Source organism: Mycteria americana, chromosome 2 (assembly GCF_035582795.1).
Source record: "Mycteria americana isolate JAX WOST 10 ecotype Jacksonville Zoo and Gardens chromosome 2, USCA_MyAme_1.0, whole genome shotgun sequence".
Classification (NCBI taxonomy): Eukaryota; Metazoa; Chordata; class Aves; order Ciconiiformes; family Ciconiidae; genus Mycteria; species Mycteria americana.
Window position 1 is genome coordinate 127,421,915 of NC_134366.1, and position 12,537 is coordinate 127,434,451.

A 12,537-nucleotide genomic window follows, 5' to 3' on the forward strand; every position below is an offset into this window, starting at 1 on the left:
AGCCTTGGAAAAGGACGTCTTTGCCTCTCATTCAGCTTTTTTGATTGCTCACTTCCATTTCTTTGACGCTGTCTTTCCAATAATGTGATAAATAGTAATCGTAATAATGACATAATTTTTAATAGCATTTTAGTGGGAGACCTTTTCATTTTCACACAGAAAAATGACTAGAATTATTAGAATTTAATTTTATAAAATGTTGGGTTATTACAACATTGCATTCATTTTCATTGAATCCTTGTAAATGATTAGTGTTACTTTTATAGATATGTGTCGTGGTTTAACCCCAGCCGGCAGCTAAGCCCCACGCAGCCGCTCGCTCACTCCCCCCCGCTGGGATGGGGGGGACAATCGGAAGAGTAAAAGTGAGACAACTTGTGGGTTGAGATAAAGACAGTTTAATAGGGAAAGCAAAAGCCACGCACACAAGCAAAGCAAAGCAAGGGATTCATTCACTCCTTCCCATGGGCAGGCAGGTGTTCAGCCATCTCCAGGAAAGCAGGGCTCCATCACGCGTAATGGTGACTTGGGAAGACAAACACCATCACTCCGAACATCCCCCCCTTCCTTCTTCTTCCCCCAGCTTTATATGCTGAGCATGACGTCGTATGGTGTGGAATGTCCCTTTGGTCAGTTGGGGTCAGCTGTCCCAGCCGTGTCCCCTCTCCCCTCCCAGCTTCTTGTGCACCCCCAGCCTACTCGCTGGTGGGGTGGGGTGAGGAGCAGAAAAGGCCTTGACTCTGTGTAAGCACTGCTCAGCAGTAACGAAAACATCCCTGTGTTGTCAACACTGTTTCCAGCACAAATCCAAAACATAGCTACTATGAAGAAATTTAACTACCCTGGCCAAAACCAGCACAATATTATACATTTTTTCTTCTTATCTGAGATGTTCAGTTTAGGAATAACTGCTCAGTTTACTCTCAGAGTACTGGAGGACTTCGGGCAAAGAAGATAATGCCATATTTTTTAATTCTCAGCATCCTCGCACAAGTCTGGGGATTCACCTCCTAGTTTGCTTTAGTGTGGCATATTACCCCAATCTCTCCTGATGAGTCAATGAATTTTTACCGCAGCTGATTTTTTCATATAGCCAAACCCCTGCAAAAGGTGGGCTAACTCTTCACCGCAGTTACAGAAAGTACTGTAAATTACTCTGAATGCAGGAAGAAACCAGAGAGATCCTTCAGCAGCATATTTCATGCAAAACATCCAGCATAATCTTGTCACTAAGCCTGCTTTGGACATTCTTGCAAGCAACCATTATAGAAAAAAAAACCAAACAGTTAAGGAGACAAACATAACTATAAACCAAGGATGAAGAAACAGTGTTCAAGTACAGCCCTGTTTCTGAAACTTAAAGGTACCGTTACGGATGCCACAGCCTCCTTAATGAAATAAAACTTACAAAATATTGCAAAGAGATTCAGTGTATCTCCATTTGAAATTATTTTGATGGAATATTGGAATACTAATGCAATTACAAATATTAGCAGCACATTCCTGCAAGTTTTCCTGAGCTGAAGGTATAAGCTAAAAATGGTAATGAGAAGAAAGAGCGAGGTTTAATTTGGATTTAAAATCCTCAGTACTAAGTCACTGCTCGTGTCAGGATTACTTGCTGAATAGATTCTGTTGAGTGACCGAAGTGAAACTCTTTACTTTCATTAGCGTTAAGATAAAATCGCTTCTGAGTGGACAAAAGTGAGCTAAATTACTCATGATAGGCAAAACAGGGTTCACTAATCCTTAAATGAAATTTCTGGGCCAACTGTAAAGTATTTTAGTTATTTAAGAGACAGGATTCACTGTTAAACTGGAATATAATTTTTAAGATTTCGTCAGAGAACAGGGCACCTCTCCAAGTCAGAATGACTCAACTGTGGGATGCTGATGAAAACTCTGTTGAAAAGTGATTGCAATGAGGTACCCATTGTTTATAGCTGCTCATGATCTGGTTCGGACGTGTAGGGGCTTTTCATTTTATTTTCCTTAATAATAGAAGTCATCATTACTTACTGGGTTAGCTTATTATTTTCAGTTACAGTATCCCTTGACACCTCCGGATTCAAAGCCACATTTCTGACTTACTGATAAGGAAGACAAATATTAGCAGAACAAACTGAAGTAATACAAGCCTTTCATCAGGGGTCCTGACCCCTTCAAAAACTTAGAATTGAGACCAACAAGGAGACCAAGCAAGTGTTGCTCTCAGCCCTGTCTCAACGTTGTTGCTCTTGGACCCACAAAAGTTGTTAGCTATGAATATTTAGTAATTTGCTAAGGAACTTTAAGAATTCTTTTTAAAAATAAAAAATATTAGAGTTCCCATATCACTAAAGGTAGTCTTTTCTTCTGCAGCTCCTTTTGCAAAGGATGATTTTTTTTCTGAATCTGGAGCAGCAGAAGGGATAGCTGTTCTAAGAGACCATACTGACTGCCATCTGTATAGTAAATAAAATCCTGATTATACCTGAAGTTCACTCAGAAAAATTCGCAACATTCATGGCAGGGTCACAAATGTTATTTATTTTTTCCCTTAGCTTGAGCCTGCCTCATCTCTATTACTGAAATACCAGTACACTGTAAATGAAAACTGAAATTTCTGGAAAACCAAACTTTTGACCAGTTCTAGTACCTGCGTGATCTACTGCTGTCAGTCACTCACTGTCAGCCTTGCTCACTGAACAGCCTGAGAAGTTTAAATACCAGCTTTAAATACGTACACTCCTCCCAGAGTCGCTCTGACTTCCCCTTTATTCAAAACTGCTTTCTTTGGGTCGCTGCTTAATTATCTGGTCAAGATTTTCAAAACCGTTCTTCAGTGTTACATTTCTAAATTAATATACAGGAACTTAAAAAGTTATCTAGCTGCACGAATGCTGAATGGAAACTGTTGGACCCTTAGAAATTTAGTAATTAATTTTGTTGCCTACATATAGCTTAAGAAAATAAGATATTAGAAGCTAATTCTTTGAAAGATGCATTTACCCTCCAGATATTTCATAAAGATTACTCTATGTAATGTGTTTTTATCAGACAGAAATGTTCGAAATATCCTATGTGCTAGGTTGCCAATAGTTAGTTGTGCGGAGGGGAGCAACGAGATGACGTCTTTGGGCAGGCGGTTACTGACCGTGGGGAGCAAACTCTTGCAGCAGACGCTGCACACCCGGGTGAACACCTCCAGCTGCACGCCTGGGAGTTTCCGCACCGCTCAGAAGTGTTTCAGGTGTCTCAAGCACTACATGTACCTCTTATTTATATTATATTTGCATTTTTTGCCGTTCAAAAGCCATCAGAATGCACATAAAACCAAAAAATGGTGAGAGCGTAGTCTAAGGTGCCTCCCGTCTAAGAGGACAGTTACTCTGGGAGAAAAGGAAATTAGGTTTGGTATGACTTATCAAGACTAGGTTTTCACCCCTGTGTGTTTACTACAAAAATATTTATCTCAGTCTTTTTGGGTGTTAACATCGGGCCACTTGTCTATAATTACGCAATTTCACTCTTAGCCTTTTTTTAGCTATATGCTTTGCCCATCTGCGGGATGCGAGTTAGCAGCTTCTGGCTTTTCTATGTTTCCAGGAATTTTGTCAGGTTGTCCCTCCTATGGCCTGCAGTCTATTCTCTAAATTGGATAAAAATTTAGTGTTTTGTTATGAATTACCAAATAAGCATTTTGTGACTCTGCAACAAAACTTGAAACATTTTGTAATAAGAATAGGATTCATTTGGAACAACCAGACCTTAAAAATTACACGGGTATTAGTTTGGTGGGAGAAAACATCTTTTCAGAGGAATATAGTGCCTATCAGAAACATTGCTGCCAAACTTTAGAAAATATTATTTATTTCAAAGGCAAATGAATCTGAGTAGATAAAGCAGTTCCATGGAGGGAATTCGGGCTGGCTCTGCAAAAGGCATGCAGCGCACATTGATATTATTTCCTTCGTGTTGAGAATGTGCTCAGCTCGACAAGAAAAAATAAATAAACATTTCTCGGGATTTAGATAGTTTACAGGCTGAAAGCCAGAGACAAGGGGCCATGGTATATAGGAAGACAACCCCACTGTGGGTCCGCACACGGCAGGTGTGGAAGAGCGGTGCGGGTCAGCACCAAGCGAAGCACAGCCGCCGCATGCAGGCAGGCAGCAGCGGAGGGATGCTGGGGAGAGGATGGATGCTCAGGGGAGCAGGAGGCAGTAAGGGCTGTTTGCCCTGGGCAAGTGTTATTAAAAAATCCATGTGCTATTAATGCGTCTCTATGGCCATAGTGAAAGCAGTGATTATTTTAGGAGAGATTTGGTAGGTCAGCGGCTTAATGAACTGGAGAAGGGAGAATATTTTGTGCAGAAAGTACTGCGAGCGGTGGTGGGAAGGGCTGCGAGAATGCGGCAGGTGAGAGACGCCAACCGGTTCTGTCATGGCAAAATCAAGAAATCAAGGCTGACAAACTAGGGAAAACAAGTTCTGCGTATGTTCAAAAGAGGCAGCACGATGGTCACAGTAACAGGTAATGTCAGCTGTTTGAAGAGAAGCAAGAGGAATAAATGAAAGACAGGAGGATTTCTGTAACCAGAGAGAGAGATGATTGAGGCAGAGAGAAATACTTTAGTGACAAAGACAACTAGGAAGGATTGATTGTGATACATTACAGAGAAAGAAATAACATTTGCTTATTTCTCAGGTGTATGGGTAGTATGAGAAGACTGATGTACAAAAGGGAGAGGCACCCACTATTCGCACAGCCCTGCCTTTTCAGTGGCTTCCTGGTCTTCTTCCCTCGTCCCTCCCTCTCCTCTTTCCTTCTTTGCCCGCCTTAGCTTCTCCTGCCCCGGTAAAGGTACTACATCGTAAGAGTTAAAAAGGTATTACATTTGTAGCATCGGCAGACACAGGGAAAAAAAAAGGAAAAATAGTCAAGTTTTATACATCCTCACACTCATCAAGACGTTCATCTCTGTACTGAGGTATTTATGGCCTCAAGTTGCTCTAGGTAGGCTTCATGGACATTTCAAAATGCAAAGTTAGCTTAAGGTATAGTATGAGTCATCTGTAGCCATGGGAAGCCCTTGGACTCAGACATCTACGGCAGAATTCAATTTATTTTCTAGTAGAGTTTATGCTGATGTGTGTGTATTATAAAATATAATATAGGGCTAAAATTATGCTTTATTTTGGTTTGCACGTTGCAAGCTACCTCCCATGTTTATGTTCTGTATCTCCTGAACGGAAGGCATCCTGGTCAACAGCATCACTGCCTGTCTTCCAGTCTGCTCCATTTTCTTAGCCAAGTGTCGTATGTCTGACTTCCAGGCATCACTGCCCGTGAGAAGCAAAATCTGAAAGTGCCCTTACTTATGCACCTGGAAACAGCAGCCATCTAATCACCTACCTTGTTCTTTCCTTGTGGAAAACAGGTCTGCAGGGGACTTTGCCACAGGAATCTATATTATTTGGGAAAAAAGAAAAGGGGAAACATCTTAACATCACAAAAAGAACCCTGGAATAGGAAGAGAAGGTGGAAAGATACATTATCATCAAGATATAAGGACTAGGAGGGGGATGCTAAGTACATGTGCTTATTCTGATTTTTCTTAGCACCTGTAGTGTCAGGAGCATTGTAGACTGAGGGGGCTGATGGATCTCCAAATCATGGGGATGGGGAGTGGAAAATTAAAGCAGATGTAGAGGTGAGGGACTGAATTCATCCTCGCAGGGGCCTGTAGGCACAGCTTATGGGAATGATTTCCTATAGCACATTTAGAAGATCAAAATGGAGTATGTGGCTTAGAGACGTCACATACCAAAAGCCAAACGGCCATGACAGACAGCTTTGATGGGAAGCTTTTACATACTCTTCACACTGCTTTTTTATCTAGTAATGGAAACAAAGAGGAAACCATGCAAGCAGTCTGAGAGAGTCTGTAGGTGAGCCTGAGAACACACAGGCTACATCTGTATCACCTTTAGTAGACCTGTCCATATTTCAGTTCAAGTTCACCAAGCAAAGCTGCTGGAGGAGTAAACCAGCAAAGATGGCTCCAAAAAAATGGAGCCATCTACCCTGTAGGCGCTAGCTTACCTCCACTAACTTGGATTTTGGCAGGAGTGAAACCAAACTCACCTGCTTCCTCCTGTCTCCGTGTGTCCTGATGGAGCTGGTCCCGCTAGCTCCCATGCTGGATGCTCCTCTTCCTCAGCTGGACTTGCCACTCCAGCCCCGAGGTGGCTGTCACCCCGTCACAGCAGAGTCGAGGACACAACCCTGCTGCCTGCGGTGGGAGCCTTGTTTCTGGAGGAGGGACTCCAGTATCTGCAGCGTTTAATCCTCTGAGTCTTGATTAGCAAACTGTAGGGCAGCTGGCAGCTCCCCAGAAAGGTCAGCTTTCCAGGGCAGGACTCTTCTTCCACACCCAAGAGCACCCAGCTACCCCCAAACCCTACCCAAAGGGCAACATGAGCACCCATCCTGTTGTTTTTCATCAGGAACAAGCGATGCTGGCAGGGAGGAGCCCTCACATTTGGACTGTACCGCTCTGCTGTGAAATCACCTGGTTCCTCTGACCTTCAGATCTGCTGGACCCATCTCCAGTCCCCATCAGTCATGGGGCGCCAAGCTGGGACGGGGCTGGGTGCCCTCAGCGCTGGGGGCTTGGTGGGCCCCTTTTATAAAGGCTCTTACGGTTTGAACTCACCATCTCAAATTGCCCTCGTGGTCTTGGTTAGTGCAGGTTATCTGAATGACTGTCCGGAGCAGGGGATAGTTTTAAATTTATTTTTCAGTGACTGTTTTCCGATTTAATGGAGGTTTCTGGTTTTATACTTGTTTTCACCAGTCTGACTGTATTTTCCTATATATCAAAAGCATACAGAGATGTGGATAGACCTTTTTTATGTATCATATAAATCTATTTAAGTGAATAAATAAATACTGCCACAATGGAGTAAGAGTGAAAGATTGCATTGATGCTGTTAGGAGTAGGAATATTTTGGAAGTACCACTATCAAATTGTCTGTGAAAATGCCATATAAGCACATGCATACACAATACCCACAGACAAATTTTTTTCTTTCGGATAAATGTCAAAAATGCAGACATCTGTTTTCACTGAAGTACCTGACATATTCTTCAAATCCACACTATGCTTGGCAGATACCAGAACATCTTCCATTAATCCTTAAAAAATTTAAATAGCAGTTTATTTATATTTAGCATTCTGAAAGCACAAAAGAGAACAGTAAGAGTATTCAATGCCTAGATCTTATAGGCTTCTTCCTAGAAGAATAAAGCTAAATCAGTAGTAGCTTAATCTGTTGTAGATAATATAATTTATGTTGCTCTGTATCATGTTAACGACTCTAAAACAATGTGCACATTATATTTTTTTCATTTGCAATTTGGGATTCTCAGAATAAGAGATGCAGAGACAAGGATAACCCATGTTTTCCATGAGAGATTCATGGAAACTGAAAAATAAGGTCTTTTAATAGTTCATGATAACTGTTTTTCTTGGCTTAAGTGTAGGTTTTAAAAAATGGTGCTCATTGTTTTGCTTGTAGTTCTTTCATGCATGGACAATCATGCTGATGATGCATTTACTTCAAGTGAATTTTCCAATTGAAAAAGTGCTCTCGAGTAGTTTAAGTACTATGAATCACCAAAAACCCATCTAAGTCCCATAAAAGCACTGGCTGCAGAAAGCAGCCCCGGAAAGAAGACATATTGGGATTGTACTGCATGGTTCAGCTAAAAGAAAATATATTTTGTCAACACAGAAGAAGTTGAAGAACCTGAGAGTTCTGTAAAAATGAAATTATAATCTGCCAGAAAGACAGAAATTAACTCTGCTGCAACCCCCCAGTTATATCCCTCAGTTGTTCATCACTGGTCTGAAGCAGAGATTCTAGATGTGAGAACTTCAGCTCCTGAAACACAGGATTTTTGTGGGATATATTTCATTCCTCATCTCCTTCTCTACTTTTTATTTTGCTATTGCCTCCCTTCCTTCCTAGTTTCCCTTGGCTTCGTCTGACTGTTGGAAGTTACCTTTTTCCTGTTATTATTCCCTGCACCATTTGGACAACTAGTGTTTCTGAGACAATGTCTTGTTAGTATGAACAAATGCAATCTATTCATTTCTTATATATATTCCAATATTTCCACTGAAACAACTTCAGGTTGTAAGTATTTGTCAGGGAGACATTAGTGATTTTTAAGTTATTATTCAGTTCTTACGTAGTTTTTATTTAAGGCTACCTTTGAAAGCAGATAGAACTATTCACTAAATCACAGTATTCAGGCTTTTCAAAACTGCAAAATGTTTAATAATAATTTCAAAATGTTAAGCTATTGCCTTAGAATTTTTTAAGTTTATGATATAACTTAAGGTTACAAGTTTTTAAAAGTAATTTAAATATGCTGAGAGTTTAAAAAATTTTCATGTAGCTTTCTGTATCTTGGATAGCCATGTATTGCCTCAAGTGAGCAACGCAAGTGTAGGGGGGTTCCTTGTGTTTGGAATTTCTGTCAGGATCAAAGGCCTTGGGGCCCGGATCTGGTCACAGACTGCGGAGCCCATACGGTGCTCCAGAAAGTGCTGAGAGGGTCGCTGTGGTCACGGCATCTTTGCTGCTTGCTGTCACTTATGCAGCTGTAGGTTAGTTGGTGCTGGAGCTTCCATCTTGCCCTGGTGAAAGAAAACCATCTTGCCCACATGCATCCACAGAAAAGATTTTCATTTTGATTGTTTTTCCAAGATAATGTGGATACAGGTTAAGATGTTTGACATGAGCTAGGGGAGCTTGCACGAGTGGTCTGGGTGCCAGAGACAGGGAGCACAGCCCAGCCGAGCCCTGGCCATCAGCGCTGGCAGGCTGCCCTGGCCCTTCCCCGAGTGATCTGGGGGGATTGTCTCCGGGACAAACTTGTTTTTTTTTAAAAAAATGAAGTTACGCATCTACAAAACATGAGGGTTTGTTCCCTCTATCTCATCACCTCTGGCACCCATTGACACGAAGCATCTTGTCCCTGCCATCAGTTTGGTTACCTCTCCTTGGGAATCTGGAGTAAGAGTGCCTGAAATGTGCTTTTAGGGTGGAAGATACCTGAGAAACTTTAATGGTTTATCCCATGTTCTATTTTTTGGTGGCATCATTGATTCACAAGGCAGTTAGCCTTACTTTGGGGATTAGCATTCCTGGGCTGTTCTTTGAAATAAAACACTTTGTGAAGGTGAAATGTAATTAAGTCGTTCACACCCTCTGATGAGCTGTTAGAACAGTAACTGTAGAACAAGCAGGAATAAATAAAAAAATAGTCTTTTGGGCTCTACAGCTTCCTAAGCAACATGGATTATATCTTCCCCTCTGAAAAAAAAGTAAAAGAATCCTGGGGGAGGTGTGGAGGGGAAGGAAGCTATACGAACATGAATGTTTAGTACCCCTTGAAGAAAGATGTAACAGAGGATGCATTTGTGCCACAAAGGCATGAAATGATCAATGCTCAGTTCTAACTCAGCCTAATCTTCTTGAAGACATGCCTCCCTTAAGTAAAAGCTCTGTTTGAAATTAAGAACATTTTCTTTGATTTACAGTTAAAACACATCAAACTTCCATCCAGGTACACACACACACACAAAGGTGAAAGAGCGATTGGGCACATCATTTGAAATATTGATCAAGCAATTGAATGTCATTTGGAGAGACGGTAAAAAAAATGTTGAGAAAGGCCCACGTGCCTTGTTTAGTGAAACAGACTCCTGCAGCAGGACACACAGGTTGTACACTTGCATGACAAACTCGCTTCCCCTCCCAACAGAAAGCAAATAATTAATTTTGCATTTCTAAAATGTGTCCGTTCGCCTGGAAACTTAATATTGCCACAAAACAATCCAATAGTGTCAAACTGGTGCTTTCTCAGGGAACACTATTCTGCTCAATATTATTTTTGTTAACCTTCTCTGGTTATTTGCACACCAGAAATTTTGAAGTCACTGCTAGGACTTGTTAAAGGAGCGTGGCTGAGGGAGCTGGTCATGGGCTGCCCGCTCACACGCACAGCTCCCATTTTCCCCATGTGCTACTCTGTACAACTCCGCACAACTCTCGTTACCCTGTTTTCACAGCTGCCTCATCCATCATCTCCCACACCCTTCCTGGGGTTTCCACCTCGCTTATCTCTCCAGCATTGTGCTTCACGAGGCATAGGTAGGACCTGGTGTAATGGGAGGACCAAAGAGGTGAGAGAAGCCCCGGTGGGGGACAGGAGGGCTGGTGAGTTGGTAGAGGGAAAATTGAAGCAGACTGTGAAACTTGAGTCTTCTGTCCTTTACAGTCTACAATTGTTTGTGCTATACTGGGGGCACGACTTTTCTTAAATCAAAATCCGAGAAGTAACCTGCCTCAAAGATGACTCTTGAAATTTGGAGTTTGTGGTTGTTTAGGTTGAGGAACAAAATTACTTCAGACTGCTGCAGGCTGTGGCTGACCACAGCAGAGCTGACAAGTCGACGGCGGTGCTGTGGTTGCGGGGGCTGAGGCAACTGGGGCTGTAGTTTATCCGCAAGTGTGAGCATTGATATTTTCTCTGAAATAAGGATAGTTAGCACTGAGGGAGGGCTCCAAAGCTCTTCTGGAGCCATTGATCACGCACATTACAAAGCACATAGGAGCGTGTCCGCTTAAAAGAGTGCTGCTTCATGACTGGTGAAGTTGACCAAATCTCACCTTCAGAAGAAGCTAGAGATGAAAACAAGTAATGAAATGTGTGGCAGATAAGTTACATGGGATAAGCCTGGAAAACGATAAACCTAATGCTTATCTTTAGAAAGCAGGGAAAGGAAGAGCCGGAGACTTATGGAACAAATAATCAAACTAGCGGCAAGGACAAATTGGATTTGTCAAGTACAAATCATATTAAACCAGCCTAATTTCCTTCTATGACAGGATAACAGGCCTTGTGGATTAGGGAAGAAGGAATAGAGTGCATAAATCATGACTTCGGGGGGACTTTTCTCACGGTTACATGTGGAATCCCCATGAGCAAGTGAGGAAAATAGGGTCTAGATAAGTCAATCCAAAACCATTTCGAAAACTAAGGGGAATAATTAGTAGATCGCTGTCACACTGGAACATGTTTCAAGGGGGAATGTCCCAGAGGTCTGTCATGGACCTGGTAGTACTGAGTGTTGAATATTCCTTCGGAGTAAATTTCAGTTAACAACATTGCTGATGAAATAAAGAGCATCTTTGTTCAATTTACAGAAGACACCAAGCTGAGAGAGCGGCAAACACTTCGAAAGGCAGAATTAGGATCCAAACTATACCCGGTATCTTGGAGAAGGCAATGAGAACAAAATACTGTGCAAGGTCATAAGGAAAAACCCTACACTCAGCAAGGAAAATGTGCACTCCAAAACGCACAAAACTGGTAATAGCTGACAAAGCATAAAAGTTATGGAGAAGATCTGGAAGTTATAGTTAATATGAGTTAATGATATGGCAAAAAGGTTGTACTGGGCTGTATAAAAACAGGTACTTTGCTGCAACGTACATGAAGTTTTCTTCCTCTGGTCAGTGCAAGCGTGGTGCTCAGCTGGAGAACAGTGTCCAGTTTTGAATGCTTTGAGCACTTAAAGAAAGATGCAGGTGAAGTAAGGTGAATCTGGCCATTTTCTTTATTCTCTTCTAAACTCTTTCGCAAGATTAAAGGAACTGGGCTTGTTTGATCTAAAGCAGAGAGAAATTAAAGCAGACAGATTAACCATCTTCAAAAACATAAATGGCAAAGAGGGCAGAAATAACCTCAAAGAGGACAACAATAACCTGTCAACAAGCAGTAAGGAGTCTACATTGCATCAGGAGAGACTTAGTTTAGATATTAGGAAATGCCTGAGAGCAACAACAAGAAGGCACCATTACAGGTCATCTAGGCAGATGCTGGCATCTTCATTGTTAGGGTTAGGATCCGGTTAGCACACATTGCTCAGGAAAGATTAGGTATAGCTGATGAGTGGATAGATGGTCTTTCCAAGTCCCTTCCTGTTTATGATGACTCTATGTATGTGTTGGATTAAATATCAGTGTAATAAAAGAAACTCAAAACAGTTGTCAGCCACTGGATGCGATAATAGGATTTCAGTATCAGAACGTCAATGTTGTAATTTCCTGTCCTCGGCAAAGCAGAGCGGGAACTGGCCCTATGCATAGACAGTGTAGGCGTCTGGCTAAACTATCAGATCACTGAGTCCAGCAAAACAGCACAGTCCTGCTCTCTGTGCTCCAGAGAGCCCAGAAAGCCAGGCTGGAGAGGGCAACGTAGCTAGACTGAGCTCGTGCTGGGGTGAAGGACCCTTCCCAGGAGCATCATCTCTATCCTCTGGAAGAAGAGGGACTGTCAACACCTTGGCTCCAATCCAGCACTGTCCTTTTCTTTCCTTTTGCTTTTCCCGAGGCAGGAGTAGAAATATGCTTGTAGGCTGCTCCCCCTGTTGAGAAGCCTGTGCCAGCTTTGCAGAAGAGGGAGATACCATT